Source organism: Poecile atricapillus, chromosome 14, assembly GCF_030490865.1.
Source record: "Poecile atricapillus isolate bPoeAtr1 chromosome 14, bPoeAtr1.hap1, whole genome shotgun sequence".
Lineage (NCBI taxonomy): Eukaryota > Metazoa > Chordata > Aves > Passeriformes > Paridae > Poecile > Poecile atricapillus.
Window position 1 is genome coordinate 12,280,259 of NC_081262.1, and position 17,562 is coordinate 12,297,820.

A 17,562-nucleotide genomic window follows, 5' to 3' on the forward strand; every position below is an offset into this window, starting at 1 on the left:
ACTGTTGCTGCACAGAGGAAAATAAACTACAGAAAATCTCAGCAAACAATTCAGGGTCCGAAATTCTTCTTTTCTAACAATTAGTAGAGAGCCTTTTTGTACCTCCTTCCACAGCTGCCTAGTGCAGAGGGAAGTGGAGAGGGTCACAACCTTAATTCTGGACACAAATTGGCTGCTGGTTCTTCGCTGCTGAAGCGCAGAGAGGAGGTTACGCTCACAGAGTAATGAGCGAGATTACACTGCAATCAGGGAACAGAGATGGGAGCTGGAGAGAGCTGCTGAAGGCAGGGAAAACATCCCCTAAACTAAACCCCTATTGTTCACCTCATCTCTGCCCTGGTGGATAACGCACAGAACTCTCAGCTCCTGCCAGGAGCCTGTGTGAATAATTCCAGAGCATTTTTCCTACCTGTTGCTAACATAACTGTCTATGAGCACAGGAGCTTTACACCTTTTTGAACCATACATAAGGGAAGGTAAATTTTCGCTTAGCCCTGGGAATATTCCTCTTCTTTTCCCTTTTCCCAGTAAAATCTGCACTGTTATTTTTCAGGATGAAGGGTGCAAGTTGCACTGCAGAAAAATCTCAAGTGCAGTACATGACTCCTCAGCACTCTGTGCATCATTAGAGTGAGGTTATTAACAGGATTATGGGGGGGCTGAGGGCAACGAGCTCTCATCCCTCTGGAGGATGATGTGTGAAAGCAAGGAAGGCAAATGAAGATTTGCAGAGGAACCATGCTTCATTCCAGAGAGGAATTAGTGTTTCCTTCCCCTGAGACACTGTGGAGATCCTCACATCTGAACATAACCCCATGGTAGTAAAACCCTTTCCTGAAGTCAGCTGAAGAACAAGAATTCCACAAAGATGGCAAGACTAGAATCATTAGTGGACATCTGACTGAAATTCCATGTTGGCACCTGCTGTACAAAAACATGAACACAGACACAGCAACAACTGGCAACTGCAGCTCTCAACATTTTGGGATATAGAATTTGGGAAATACTGTATAGGAACTGATGCAATGTGCTTTGAGATCTTCCATCAGAAGCCTTCGTGTAAGACTGTAATGGCATCCTATATCCAGTGTGCTGTGATGCTAAATATAGCCATGCCCACCGAGAACAGCTCCAAGTCCTATCTTTGAAACTGCTGTGGATATCAGCTCTTCCTTCATCTCATTAACACTGCTGTAAAGTGCCTGGCACAAATCTACATCAAATGAATATAATTGCAGGGGAAAATACATTGCATTAACTTGTATGTCTGGCCTTCCCTGGCTTTTTCTGTCTTACTGCTGCACACAATTTTGTTTCTATTTTTCTTCACAATTAATCTTCTTTGTCCTTCTTTTCTTTCAGCCTTTCACCTACTCCTTATTTCAAGCCCAAAGTTGATTGCTTTCCTTTTTTTTTCCTCCAAGTTTGATTGATTTATTCTGTACTTATGTAAATTATTTTATACAAGGTATATAAACTGTAGAACTCCCTGCAGAACAACACAAGTGCTGCTATCCATGTAGGTAAGGAGGAAAAAAAAGTCAAGTTAACAAAATGCTAAATTAAGTAAGAATCTCTTACATCATACTTTAAAGCCTGCCAAATCTGACTCTTCAGATGTTCTGCAACAGCAATTTTCTAAGACACAGGTCCTTTGCAGGTAAAATTCTTTAGTGCCAGACAGAAAAAGAAATTGAGGTTCTTCCAGCTGCTCCAGCAGGGACTAGGGAATGATGTAACCTTTCAAACAACCAGGCTGCAAGTTGGCAGAAGGTCACTACTGCATGGCCCCAAAACAATGCCATTCTCCTTGCCTTCTATAAAATAGAAAGGGAAGGAAGATGAGGGGAGGTATTTACTTTTCATATCTCGTCTGAAACACCTGCAGGACTTCAGGCGAGTGATCTCTGCTGAAATTCATTGTATTCCTCAGTCCATCCTCTCTTAATTCATCTCATGAAACTCTTAAATGGTACCCAGGCTACAGGCTGGCTCTCTACAGAGATGGGAATTACATCCCTAATTACAAGATATGGTACTGCCCTAATAATAAGTACTGTGCTCAAGAAGTCCCCACCCAGGGGAATGAGCCTTGACCTCCTTTAACAAAGACTGCAAAACAGTTGATAAGAACATTAAAGCAAGTCCCTGCTCCAGAAATCAGGCTTCCTCCAAGTGCTCCAGGGCTGGCTGCAGAAATAAGCTTTGAGCACTTCTCACTCAGTCTGAGCTGGTGATTGTTGTCTGTCCCCCAGCTCAAACAGACTTGGCAAAAAGCATCCAGAGGTGTAGAAGAGGAACTAGAAAAGCAGAGTTTTACCTCCACAGTATTCATTTGTTTTACCCCACAATCCCCAAACAGCTCCAGGACAAGCTCAGCTCGACAGGTCCATTCCAGAAACTGCTGGAGAAATTAATCTGGATTTTCATGCACCTTCAGGATGAACCTCCACAACCCCTGGAGATGATGGGCTTCTCTACAAAACTCCCAAAAGAACTGGGCCTTGCTAACCTATCATTATTGCTCCCTGAATTTCTTTACAAACAGCACCTCTTGCCCTAAGAGCTCTCCCACCTCACACTGCAGCAATCTCAAACTGGGGCCAGGTTTTCTTCTCCAGCAAATATTTGTAGCATTTAACAGCAAACCTTCAATTACCACAGTGCATGACTGTAAAACTTGCTCAACTGGAAATGTTCACTTATTTCTAACCTTGCCTGCAGTTGTCTTCTTTCTTTTGCCCCCAAAGCCATCTCAAGCAGTGTTCTCCTGGAACCTCTGTGCAGCCTGCCGAGCACAAATCTAAATCATAAGTCAAAATGATTTAAATTATATGGAAATATATATCTCTCCTTCAACACCAAACTGGGAATGTGGCTCCTAATGGGACATCACCACACATTACTCATAAGGCCAAGACATGTGGCATTTCCCAGGCAACATGCACATTCTCCTTTTTATGCTGGATGACTTACAAGCAGCCATCAGGCTTTTCCTTTTGGGGCTGTGCCTTCCATATGCATAATTTGAGTCCTTAAAGTGAACCCCTTGATGTAGATTCCACCTGCCTCAGAGAAGAAAAAAAACATAATACAAAAAAAAAATAAAAAAAGTCTTGGAAATATATAGCAACAAGAAACTGGCAGGACAAACTCACACTCCCACTGTGCCAAATTGCAAGTTTAGTAATTCTGTTTTCTTCCCGCTGAGAGGAAGGTGTCATTAGCTGCTGTATTTAGAGCCACAGAAAAGGTTCTTGGAGCAATCCCCAGCCTTCCTCTGAAGCAGGTGGCTGCTGACCACAGGAGCTTTCTGCAGCTGGGGACCTTCACCTTCATCTGCCTGCAGTCACTACCTCCATTTGAATGGAAAGGGAATAAACAGGGCAAGTGGCACTGTAAGAAGAGAAACCCTCAGGCTGTGTTGTCCTCGGGGCTGGAATTCATCCCTGCACCACCAGGGCCACTTTAAAGCCCCTGCTCTGCATAAAACACTCTTGGGTGCTTTTAACTCAAGAATAGCTTTCCCTCTGGGAGAGGATTTCTCCTCTAGGCCAGTCTCTGTGGACACCCATTGAACCAAATCCTCATTTCTAAAGATTACTACAACAATTCAAAGAATCATCCTTTTACTGTGAGAGCCTTGGAAAGGGAGCACAAAGGCTTTGAAAATGCCCTGCAATTGTGCAATGTGCTCCTGGGCTGGAATCTTGTCTGCTGGCAACATTCCTACAGGCTTTTGGGAATGTCAGCCCACCAGAGCACAAGGAGAAGTGTGCCCATCCACTGCTGGAGGTTTTGCTGTGACAGAGGAGGAATGGCAGAGCATGGGTGTGATGGCTCGATGGGATTTCAGATAAATAAAGATACAAATCCATAACCATAGGGGGTCTGTGTGATGCCTGCAAGGAAGAGGGAGGGGAATTGTGAGGAATTGCCCCTTTGGTGTGGTAACCAAGTCTGGGAGCACCCTGTGGTTTCCAGAGCTGTTTGGGATGGTGGAAGTGAAGACCACCTGCACTGACAGAGAATTGGGAGAATCTGTGCAAACATTCATTATTTATAAGATAGCTGTCCAGAGGCAAATTGCCTGGAATCCATTAAAGGGAGAAATCCCAGCTCCCTCTGGCAGTTGCCTGGCACAGGCCTTTTCCACTGGCAGAAAAAGGGAGGGGAAAAAAAAATCACTTTCATTTCTAATTAATCTTCTGGTATATAATACTTTTAATTACGAGGGGAAAAAAATCCCGTGTGCTCTTTGAGAGAGGAAGGAAGGAGCCAAGAGCGAAGCAGAAAGCTCTGGCATCTTGGCTGCAGTTCAGACTTTGTCTTCTTTAAACCTGAGGAGCAGGTGAGCCCCAGCTCCTTCTCTCCTCATGATGTGACCAGAGCCCCCCAAAGCTTCAGGGGCTGCCCTGGAGATGAGGAGTGGGACCCTGTGTGTGCAAACTTGGCAATCTACCCCAGAAAAGAAAATCCAGGTGAAAGAGAAGCAGGAAGGAAAAATACTGGAAAAATGCTTTGGACAGAAATGAAGCAGACTCTGTTGGACACAGCATGGGCAAGAAAGGAGAAAGGCCCAGGGAGAAAGAAATACAACCCATACATTATCTCCTCAAATTAATAACCCCCCAAAAATCATTCCTTTCTCAACCCCAAATTTCCTATCCCTTCCTTTTCCTAATGTCTCTCTTCCCTGCATTCATTATTAATGCCACTGGGGGTACAGATTTGCACTTCGGTTTCTGAAAAATTAATTCAATGATTAAAATTTCAGTCTCTGAGTAATGAAAGCAGCTCAGGCAAGCTGGAGATGCCCCTTTGCAGACTGAAGGCCTTTGGGGTGCTGCCCACTTACCCTCTGCATGAGAAGCTTCCCTGTAGACCTGGCTCAAGGGGGAAAATATGGTAGGAAAATGTGGTTTTAAGTTGACTAAGTTCTGGTTTTGTGGAGAAGCCATTTCAGTCGAATCCCCTACCAATTCTGTATTCACTGCAGAGAGTTCTTCCCCAGGTTCTTCCAAAGCTCAAGTACCCATGGCTTTCCACATGACCCCTTGGGTAAGGGAAGATCTCCAAATAATGTAAATATTAATCAATGCTGTACATCTATCACTCACTGACAGGCTTTTAGTGTGGCTAGTGAAATTTTCTGTGACACTGTGCTTAAAATGAAAGAATAGCAGAGAAAGGCTCTCAGAGAAAGACATCATCTCAACTCACAAAAAATATCTATTTTCTCATCTGTACCCACGCCATCAGCAGAAAGAGCAAGACTCAAGGAACCTGTTAACTGGTGAGGAAAGGGCAGGTGACACAGCACCCGCCCCTGGATGGCAATTTCACCTCATTCCAGAAAAACAGAAACTCCCACAACAAATTCAGTATCAGCTCAAGGAAGGTCCTTTCCCAGCCTGCAGCAGAGCTACCCTTCCCACCAGCTCCATGTCAAAGCAAAAAGTGGGCAAAAGACCTGCATAATTCTCCACCCTCAACTCCCAGCACTGTTATTTTTATTTATTTTAAAATAAATGTGAGAGGGATGTCAGAGCTCTGAGCAGCACAGGGAGCAGAGAAGCTCAGAACCTTCTCCAGACTGAGACTACAGAAGGACAGGGAAGGACTGGATTTAAACTTACACATTCCAGTTTCATTCCTAAGGTGCTAAAAAATAGCAAAATAGAACAAATATACACAAAAACCCCCCTTGCCTTTTCAATGGCATTTTGCTTCAAGGCTTACTTGGATTTTTACTCAGTGGAATAAAGACAGCTCCTTGGGAAGCAACATCTTGGGAATATGGTGCAATCTCAGGGCAGCACTGGCAGGACATTCCCCACCAGCCAAAGCAGCACTGCTTGTGCTGCCACCATGGGGAAAAGAAATGGACAAAGAGGAGCGGGGAGCTCTGCCAAAATCCTCCATGGGCAGGAAAGTAGCAAAGCTGTGAAGCTGAGATCTGATTTTCTCTGAAGCAACAGGATTAGTGACAGCCCACATTGCACTTCACTGGGGTCATGAGAACTGAAGGAACACTGAGCGCTGACTCAAAGCCAACTCCTGGATTCAGACGCTGTGCAGCTGCTCCTGGAATATTTTATCAAAGTTTCTGTAACTCTGCTGAATTGAGAATTTTGGGGGGGGAAAACCAAACGTCTTTGGTAGCTCCAGAAGAACACATGCTGTGTGTATCACCCTCACAGTGCTACCAGGAACAAAAAGCAATGCACAGAAACCTATTTTTCATCACATTTGCTGAAACTTTGCCGGGTGAATGCGCAGAGCATTGGCTGCTTGGAAAACTCGCTGCTTTTCTTCCTCAAGATGCAGCTTTGTGGAGGTTTCTGAATATGTGGGCTTTTTTGTGCTGTTCAACTCTTGAAGTTATTCTGAGCTGAGCCTTTAGCACTCAGCCCTGTATCTACAGGGCAGACAGAGTGTCAGGACATGCAGGATGAGCTCCCTCACAAGCTTTCATGTGCCAGCCTTCCCACCTCAGGACAGGTTCATTCATCTTGCTCTTAAGAGTCCAGGTGGTTTTACTGAACCTGCAGCTATTAAATTTTCCCTTCTGAAGAGGCTCCTGAGCAGGATCCATCCCAACTCGAGCGTCGATGCGCTGGGGGCACAGCCCCGACGCTCTGCGCAGAGCGAAGAGGAAATGGAAATGCTGGAACAAGCACTTTGGCACAGCTTCTTGGCTGGGCTAAAGGTTTATTCCTGGGATGCTGCTTTCCTGCAGACTAAGGAAAATTAAATTTAGCACTTTGCAAATAAATAGGTTAGGGCTGAAAGGACACTATTTAGGAATTTACTGCACACAGCAGCCTCAGAGATTATAGATCCATCACCGTCTATTACCTTGCTAGTTACTGCTTCCACTCTGTCTATCTTCCCTACTTACAGTGTGGTCCTTTCATCAGGTCTTTTTCTGTTCCAACTTGAAACTGTCATCACTCTAATGGAATTATATGAAAAAAAAAACAACTTTAGGCTGCAGTGACTGCCAAAAAGCCAAGGACAACTCCTGTGCTTCTCCAGGACAACGCGGTGAGATTCCTGCCTGACAGAGACATGCACAGATGTCTGACACCCCCTGAGCAGCACAGCAAGAGACAGCTGTTTACACGTGTGTCCACAACCTCTGGGCCTCCCTGAAACTGTCAGCTGGGCCTTTTCAACACCCACCACACAGGAGGCTGCAGGGGGACCAGCAAACTGACAGCTGATGGCAAGCCTTGCTGCAGATTCATCATAGCCACACGTGGCAGGCACCAAAGGCACCGACACAATTATAAACCCCACCTTGTGCTGCTCTCCACTCTCGACTTCAGAGAAAAATCATCTGCAGACAGCTCCCTCTCCAGGGTTGGATACGTCCTGGAAATGCAAAGTGACAGCCAGCACATGGAACACTCCCCAGAGCCTTCCATTAAGACAGACAAACCCTTCGCTTAAAGGTTTAAATTTATGGCAGCTCCCCAGAACACAGCTGAGATGGAGCTGCTGTTATCAGCTACCTGCTTTAGCTGAAACAGATTAGGGACAAATTAAAATTTTCAAGCCTCAGTTTGATACATTCCCTCCAAGATACAGGCAGACTGGTTTGTTTTCTTCTGGAAGCAAAAGATGCCATCAAAAGATAATCTTGGGAGCTACCAAAGCTGGAGGTCATCCTCAGCTCTCAAATTCCCTGCTTCCCCCACAATGTGATTTAGCTACAAATCCTTATAAGAAAGATTTGATATAAAATACTTTTCGGAACTTCTTCCTCAAAGGACATTCTCATGCAATTGGCAAAATAGAAAAGACATTAGATACAAAGGCCTAAAGCAGCTCTAAGTTACCTGCTCATAGCACTAACACTCACATGGGGCAGCTGGAATGGTTTTTGTGTGGAGTTACAATGGTTCAGGGACTTGCCTATTTGAAGCAAATTAGAGATGTTCCTCTACCATTTCCATGAATGTGAAGAAAGATAGCTGATACATTATCAAATCCTTAATATTATCCTTAATATTAAATTATTAGAGCTGCATCCATGTGAAGTATTAATTCCTAAAGTATACAGAAGGTGAAGAGCTGAGGTGCAAGCACTATTGCTCTATAGTGTCAGGTAGAAACCCACCAGAATCCCAGCAGTCAGTCCTTGCACAGAGCTCTCCAGGAGGATTTTCAGGTCACTGCTGCATTCTGCCACTGCTCCATGGACACAGCAATATTAATGGATTGACACTGCAGCACTGATGGGACGTGTTGTGACCTGGAGAGCCCTCGTGGCACATTGTGCTGAAGACTCTCCAATGCTGCAAAGTGCATCAAACTCTCAGGAAATGCCACAACTCCATGCCTGATGTGCTTCCAACCCTCTCCAGCAGTAACTGCCCCCAAACAGTGGTAGGATGTCTCGGAGCAAAGTAGAAGGTACACTCACAGTAGTTCTTATTTTTGCTTTTCTACAAGTGGTTTCATAAAAATAAATAACTGTTTAGGTGAGGGTCTTGGGGAAAGCCCAAGCACGGTCCAGACTGGGATCCCATGAAGGAGAGCTGCCTACAAAGCTCTTATCTTAAGCTGGCAAGCCAGTTTGAGAGAAAGCACATTAACTGGTTTATGCTGTGCCAACTTCATGGTTAAGAACCATGTAAGAATTGAGCTTTTAGGCTGTGAAGTGTGGAAGAAATACAAGGATGAGAGAGGAATTGTATGGCTGTGAGATGCTGGCTCCTGTCTCACTCCTGATGAGTGTGACATCCCTTTGGCTGCCAAAGGGGACCTGTGACCATGACACCCCATTCTCTGCTTCTCACTAGTCCCTCACTCCATCCTTCCCCCTCACCTGCCAAACGTGGTGACAAAGAGACAACCACCTCATCACCCAAACTGAATTTAGGCTGAACTCTTTCAACTGAAATGCTACACAAAGGCACAACACAGGCATTTATATTCACAAAAAATAAAGGAGAAGACCTTTATTAGGCCAGACACACTTTCAGATGGAGGCAATAGATATTCCAGGGCCACACCAGCATGGGAATCTTTTGCCGTGTTTCCATACCTGTGGACAATTTTTATGCACACAAACCAACAACCTCTTCCCTCCCTGAAGGTCAGAAAATCTTCTGCCCCAGCCAAGCACAAGTAGTAGCTGTAACTCCCAAAAGAAGAGATAAGCCCTAATTATATTTGTATTTACACAACATGCTGCTTACTGAAGACAGAAGAGGCAGAGACTGCCACCCACTCCCACTGGTGCCTTTGTGCAGGCTGAGCTGTGCTGCCATGACCTGAACATTCACATGCTGCTGGGTGCTTTGCTGGATGTTACCAGCTGCACCTCAGAGCTGTTTCCTGGAACTAACTGCTTTTCCTAGAGGACTTCTCACAAACCTGCTCCTGGAACACACAGGGAAAAGGTGAAGGAGTGGTACAAAAGCCATCTTGAAGTCCCTGGGCAAGGCTGTCACTGCATGCCCCCTGCAACACCAACCAGTCCTCACAGCCCGCTGAAGAGAGGCTTTTGGGTGTTCATGGGGAATCACAAGTGGAGGAAAGGCCCACAGGGATTGCTGAAGTCCCTGACACCATGTGTCACACAGGGATGGCACAGAAGATGATGCTGTGACAGTCTTGCTCTGGCTGAACGTGCTGCCTTGGAGCAACACCTGCACAGAGGCACAGAACACACCCAAGGCACAGGAGCTGACCTGTCCCATCCTCGTGTCCAAGGACAACAGCAGAGACTGTGGAGCAGCCAGGGAAGATGGCTGAGATGCAGGGTAGCAGAAACTCCAGGCTTTTCCCCCACAAGAGGATAAAATCCTCCTGCAATTTCTGCTCCTTTTCATGTGCAGCTTTGAACAGAACCATATGCCAGCGACCAGCGAGTTGTGGCTTGCTGACACGGCTCTGCATGTTCTGCAAAATCACAAGAGAGCAGCCAGGGACAGTAACAAGCGTGCATCAAAAGCTGCTTTGCAAAACACCCGTTTCATGTGTGCTGCAGCGAGGCTTGGTATTCCCCCATCGCCCAGGCTCCAAGGCACTGCCTTCTCCTTAAAGAGTGCTGATCACACAACCTCTAAGTAGAACATCTTTTCAAACTACCAGAGACTCAATTAAATAAATAAATAAACATTTTTGAAGATATCTAATGCCAGCTGGCGGTGGTGGGCACCCACAGAAAAGGAAAAGAGAACCCGTAGTGCCCCCAGGCCCCTCAGGATGCACCATGTGCCTGAGGGACAATTTCCTGCATCCATTACTGTGCAAGAAAAACCTGTCTGCCCTGGTTACATCTCCAACCCATCCACATGCAGCTTCCCCAACACAGGACATTTTGAAAAGCTTCCCAAACCCCTGTGAATCCACAGATTGTAATATCCTGCAACCAGGTGAGAGGTTCAGACAAAACCAGGAGGCTGACTGACCTAGAGCCACGTGGCGATTTAGTGGCAGAGATGGGAACAGGAATCCAGGAGGGGTTTTGCTTATGTTCCCTCTGCTTTATCCCCTTTTTTAACACTGTCTTCGTCTCCCATTGCGTAAACACATTGCTGCCAGCCCACACAGTCCTTTGTAAGCTGTTCAAACACAGCAGCAGGCAGACACAGACATCCTCCTCTCCCGAGACCTCCCACAGGGACACCGGGCACAGCCAGCCACAAGAACGACTCTTCTTCAGCAAACTGCAGTCACGAGGGTGCTGGGGACGTGGTGGTGGGGAGAGAAGAGAGAGAGGGTTTTATTAGAGCAGGTAAGGCAGCCAGGACCTGCTCTGCCTCCTCTGTGCTGGGCAGGGCTGCCCAGCTCTGCCCCATGACACAAGGATGGAGTCACAGGCTCCCTTTGGGGCACAGGCATGACCTGCCCCGTGTCCACCCCATGTCCTTCCAGAGCCACACACGTTACCACATCCATCCTGGATGTGCACATCCAGCCTGGATGCTCTGGTTTAATTAAATTCTTATCAGTGACCTGAGCTCGTTGATGGTGCACGTGACTCACCCCAGAAAGCACAGGCTGTCATCTCCTGTTTCATTAAATAGGAGATGTTTCAATGAAGGGGATTTGACGGGAGATAAATTGCAAACTTATTAAAAAATAGGTGCATTCTAGTAATTTTGTTACTTATTGTTATTGCAGAATCGTTTAAATTGGAAAAGACCTTTAAGATCATTGAGTCCAACAGTAAATCTAATGCTGCCAAGGCCACCAGAAGCCCAGGAAAGATGGTGAGGTCCTTTTCAGCTGGGATGGCTGATGCCTGTCACAGCCTGGATGAGGCTATCAGCAGTTCTGACAGTGATGGGGGCTGAAGTCAGGTGAAGAATTTGTGTGGATAACTCGAAAGCTGCCTTTGCTCAGCAGCCTCCTTTGCCAAAGGAAGTGCAGACAGCGAGGCAGAGCTCGTGCCAGCACAAGGAGGGTTCTGTGGGGAGGGAAACCTGGGAATGCTGCAGTGGCACTGCTGTGTCCTTGGGGAATGAAGGAGCAAAAGGAAGGGAAAGTGCAAAAGCAACTTGGTGGTCAGCAGCTGATGACTGCAAAACAAACGGAATTGCAGAGAGCCAGCCTGAAGCTCAGATGGCATCTGAGAGCCAGCCTCGTGTTTCCTGTCCCAAAGCAGGCCTGCTTTTGTGAAGGGACAGGTTTTGTATCTGCCTCACCAGGTAACACATCAGTCACTCCAACAGAGAGGATGCACCCATGAGCAAGACAAACCTCTGAGCTTTCAGAAAGCCTCACCCATCCCATTCTCCTGCTAGTCAGGAAAGACTCTGTCACTGGAATAATGCCCCAATATCATCAATACTAATTACCTCCATGCCTGGGTCTACCTTGGCAGACTCACAGGCATGGCAGGAAGGGGAGCAAGTGGTGCCAGCAGAGTGGAAATGGTTACTGAGCCAGCCTGGCAGGTAACAGGGGAGGGAATTCCCCAGCCCAAAGGTGCTCTGTGCTCCCCACCAGCACCATCCATTTATTCTCAAACAGTCCAGTGACACTGGCAGGAGCATCATCCACCTTGTACAGGTGAGGAAGACAAAGCACATTCCCTTTGTTCAGTTAGAAGAAGGCTTCAGCCCAGCCTCTTCAGGCCTTTGCTCAGAAATTCTGCAGTCAAAAGGAAAACCTTGTGTTAGATTTTTCCAGTGTACTTGAGATGACTGGCTTCATTAAAAACAAAAGAAGAAAAAGCCCTAATGTGCACTAGGGAATAGGCAGTTGTTCAGGGAAGCATATGCAGTAAGAGAGAAACTGTGTAAGGAAGGAAAAAAAGCATGAGGAAGAGCAATTGGAAGATAGCAGCAAGAATTAAAGTTAGGTCCTAACACAAAACAAGCTGCTACGATATCTGAAAGAAAATTACGTGTGGGAAGTTTAAACACAGGATTTGATGCTGTAACACCATAGATTGCTCAGCAGCTCCTTTTAGAGGCTGCTGATTAGTGCAGCCCAGGATGGGAGCTTGCTGACCCTTCCAGGAATCCCAGCAATCATCCAGCAGGAAGGCACCACGCTCGCACAGCGATGGCTGGAGCTCCTGGGGCTGAGCTGAAATCAAGCCTCCAACAACCATACCAGCAAATTGAAAACAAAACATGAAAATTAAATAACTTGTAATTAGCAAGAATGAGGAGTTAAGAGAGGCCTACAGTCCCTAATCAATCTCTTGCTGCCTGGCCTGCTCCACCGATGAGGCCCATTGTTGGTTTTGATTGTGTGTGCAAGAGTGTGAGGGGCTGCTGGAAGAATAGCTCTCCATCGAAACTGTCATTTCCTTCTCCCCTCCAGACTCATCAAAGGTGAAGAGGAGGGGAGAAGATAGAGATACAAAAAGAAACAAACAGCTAGAACAGGCTTCTCCAAGCCACTCTGCTGGGTTTGAGGAGGAATAACTGAAACTGCAGGTATGCCAAGAATGTGGACTCAAGAACCACAGCTCTCAACAGTGCTGTCAGCTTCAAGATGAAACAAGAGCACTCAGGAGAATAAAAGTAATCCCTGCATTAAGCATCCTGCTTTTTCTGAGCTGTACATCATTTACCAGCATTCCCTGGCCAGACTGGCACTCAGACTGTGCTGGAATCTCAGCAGACCAGATTCTCTCTGCACGTTTAACCACATGAGTTTTGCCTCCCCCTTTCAGCGAGCAGTTTGTCAGCATCACTTTGTGTTTAAAAAACAGCCTCCAAGTTCTTTCTTGTCCAATCCAGCCTCACTTCCCTGCTGAAGAAAAGAGAATTAAACTCTTGCATCTTGTGCTCACTGCTGCCCTGCTGTGTTTTACACTCCTGGTCAATACAGAAGAGGACAGTGAGGTGCCCAAGCCATGGGGCAAGGAGGACTGGACAGTTCAAGGTGGTGTCTGTCCTTCCACCACACCCTTCTTCCATTCAATGGGAAGAAGTATCCCATATCCTTTTTACACCCTTATGCTCAGCCTCTGCACTCACAGTGATCTACATCAGAGGCAATTGTTCACTTTTCAGGTGGCCCTGAAGTTTGGTGGTTACAGTTCCCCTTACAGATCTGCAAACTAATTCTGCATTTAACTCCTTAAAGAGGTGTGCAAAGACAGCGTGGGCACACCAGCTCTGCACAGCTTTTTAATTCATCAGGTTGTAGAAAAGCTGTTAATTTTACTTCATTTTATGGCTGTATTACCAATCCAACAGGACACCAATAAAGGTTTTATTTTGCAGCAAGAAGTGCCAGCCCTGGAGCAGGCCACATTCTCAAGCTATGTCAAGATGCTTCTGTTTTGTTTGCTGTCTGTTATCTAGGGTACTCTCTCTCAAGGAATACAGCTTATCAACCTGGGGATGCTCTTCAATGAACAACTGCTGGTATTTGGGCTTTCATTTGATAATTTTGACAGAAAATAACAACATGGGTGAGACCTGGAATCAGAGAAAATTTTGTGCTCTGCAAGACTAAGCACTGAGGATATAGAAAATATCTGTCTAAAGGCAGCCTTGTGGCCAGGATTATTTATGAGCTCAGACACATAACACCACTGTGACACTGGAAAGAGTTTGTCTGGTTTAACTTCCTTCCCAACCAATTTAGACCCAAATAATTTAGGTATGAATTATCAAGAAATCTGAGCACTCCTTTCTAAGCAGAGGAATCTGACACCAGAAAGGTTGCAAACATTGACAATTTCACAAGATCAGATTGATGACCTGTTTAGCCCAGGATCTTTTCAAAGTGACCAGCCCCACATTCACACTGCAACACTGGAAACAGTTTATCTGAAGCACTGAGAATAATCAAGAACAGACTGCTCCCTCTTCTTCACTCAAGTCTTTATTCCCATTTCCAGAGGATGGACTTGAATGTTGCCAAGTACAGAAGCAGCAAAATCATTTGTATACCCAAGCCAAAAAACAAGCAGCATGAAGGGGAATGTCTCTTCCTAACCTCTGTGGTAAGGAGCTGCCTTTACACCTCCAAGCAGAGAGTTCTGAATATCCCTACTTAGGGTAAATGTACATATTTAATGTAACAGTAGATATTATTATTTGTCCACAAAGATATCTCAACATTTCAGAAAATGCAGCGGCCTCCTGCTCTCAGTAGTTCCTTGAAGTCATAGGGTCTATCAAATAAAAGGATTTCTACTCTTTTTCTTTTAAATTGATTGACTTCAAATGCTTTGGCTGGGACTATGTCCTTGGGCACACAAAAAGAAAAAAGCCTTCGATTTAATTTCTTTCCACTGTTTGTTCATTTGTACAAGTGTCTCCAAATCATCTCCTCTTCAAATTTGACCAGTCTTTCTGTTTACTGAAGGACTTTCTTCGTCTGAAACAATTGTCATTGCCTTTCTAAAGGCCTCATTTCCTTACTCCCATTCAGGACAAAGCCAGAGCCAAGGATAAACAGCACAATGTACACCTGGCCAGGCAGTGACAGCCTGATCTGCCCCTCCTCATTCCGAGCTGGATAAGCTGATCCAGAGGCTCCCCAGCAATGTTTGTTTGTTTGAACAGGCATCTTTAATGGCTTGTTAGAAAGGGAGTTGAGGCAGCTCCTGGATATCTGATGAGTGGGCTGGTCTAGGCACACCAGTGAAGCATCACACAGAGCACAACGTCTGCGCCACGGCTGGACACATCTAATGGAGCAGCAACAGGAATGGAATACAAAACTGTCAAGTGCCCCAGGAGCTACAATGCATTACAGCCCACAAAAAAAATCATCAGAATCTAAACTCCTGGTGAGGAATCTGTAACAGCCTTTCCACAGCATTTAATTGAAACAATAAAAAGGAGCAAACAAAGGGGGGCGAGCCCTGAAGGCTGAGATGTGCCTTTCTGCCCACGCACTCACAGAGGGGCTGAAAATCACTGGGACATCCTTCAAGCTGATGAGCTCATCTGTTGCACCAATAGGGATCACCAGTAAATACTGGTATGGTTTAATTGGAATTCAGTGCTCATTTATAGATGCAGTCATTGACATTCCCAGCACAGCACTGTGATTAACCCTTTCACAGGAGCTGTAATCCCAATTAATGCAAACTGCCTGGACACATACAGCAGGTAGATAATAAGCTCCACTATAGTAACAGCACACCTTGGCCAGGAAAACCAAGCACATCTTTCATCTTCATTTAGCTTTGAAGGGGTTACATTACAGGAGCTCCTATTGCATCCCTCACTTAAAATTAAATGCCACCAGCAGTGCTACTGAAATATGCTTTTAAAGTTTACAGCCGAACTACAGAAGCTTGTAAAGTGCCAAGGGACTTCTCTGGTTTAATTATATAGACCCTGTTCCATAAACTGCTTGAACAGAATAAATACAAATAGCATCCATGCTTTGTGACCTCTCTGGGTTAATGAAATGCACACAAACACCCACAGTCTGCTATGGCTCAGAAATTCTACAGCATAAACACACAACCCTGCTAGAAGCTGTAGTCAGGATTCAAGCCTTCATACATACATGAGAACCAGCTGCCTGGACTCAGCAAGGAAATAATTTGTTGTTTATATTCTACTACTATTCAAAGCTGCAGTCGGTGGGAATTGTCTGCGATTTATTGAACAGGGAGAAAGAGTCTGAAATTTTCTTGTTCATGTTGTAATTAGCAAATCTGCTCCTCTTGTCCAGAGAGGTGGTGAGATAAGAGAGGCTGAGGAATTCCAAGAATCAATAAATGACCCATCCCTGGCTCTAAGAAATGTGCAGAGAGAGAAATCTGTACTTTTGTATCCCCTCTCCTGCATATAAATTATTTATATTGCCATTTCACCAAGGAGAGTTTCCTTCTACTAAAGACAAGTTCCTGAGCTGACATTTCTCATGCATGTGGCCAACACAGAATTTTCTCACATTTTCTTAACTTTCTCCAAGTATGCCATCTCTCCTGTAGTAAAGAAAAAACTGCAACTTGTACTGTCCGGCCATGGCATCCAACAGACACCTCCAGGAGTCTGCTGAAGTTTTATTCATTAAATGTTTAACACTACAGGTGTGAGCACAGCTCTCTGGAGGTGTTAGAGCAGCACTGCACCACCTCAACAGAGAACTGTTTTCAGGATTCTATAGCAGCACCTTAAAACCAACAGAATTATTCTCTTCCCTGGGCTTTCTTTTCTTACTGCCCTGTGCCCCAGGTCAACCAGAACTCTCCTAAGGCCAAGCAATGTGACTGTTTTGGGGATATTTTCCTAGTTTTACTAAAGTTTTACTAGGTGCTGTCTTATACATACCCTCACTTGCTTTATTTGTTGGGTTTTATTTGTTTTATTTTCTTTTCTGAGGCACTAAAATTGCAGAATGGGAAAATATTTGTCCTGTTATGCAGAGAAAGAATCTTGCAGCCGTCCACACGTGGCACACAGCTGTAGGTCTGCAGAAACAGAACTTCCCCATTTTCTGCTACAGAGTTCCCTCCTGTACTGAACACCTCCAAACCCCTTCATAAAGGAGATTTACCCTAGGGAGGATCAGTGGGAGGCAGGTATAATTTTAAGTGCTGTTGTGTTTGCCACAGAGAAGAAAGTTTTCCTACTGACCTGTAAACTTGGGCTGTTGGCACTTGAACCAACCTAAATAAAGACGGGACTTAACATCTTGGTGACTTCTAATGTCACACCCCAGCTCTCTAATGCTTCCAGTTTCATCTGGAAGGCAACACAGCAGAAAAACAACCCCTCTGTCATGGTACAGCCTCACAGCCCACCCAGCCAGACCACTAACAGCACCTGACAGACAGAAGACAGACTGTTATTGCTACTCGTCTGTGCCGCTCACATAAATGGCACTTCACACACACCAGGATGAGCTGCTGCTCAAAAGGGATTCCAATTTACATAAAGACAAGATGATGACACGCAGACAAGCTAGAGGATGGTAAAAAGACATAGGGACATATATCTCATAGTGAAGTAATGATGAGCCTTGATGGTTACATAAGGTTTTATTACTGCGGCATATAACTGATAATATAAAAAGGTGAAGTGCCAGGCCAGATGCCTGAGGTTTTATGCATATATAGTCTCTTCTCTTTACTCCAGACTTTGATATATAAGTGGGAGACCA

General features: G+C 45.4%; 1 protein-coding gene across 3 annotated transcripts in view; it reads right to left on the reverse strand.

Annotated features, from left to right (window-relative positions):
- Positions 1-17,562, reverse strand: part of MAD1L1 (mitotic arrest deficient 1 like 1) — a 346,214-nt gene that overhangs the window by 72,337 nt on the left and 256,315 nt on the right. The window lies entirely within an intron of this gene.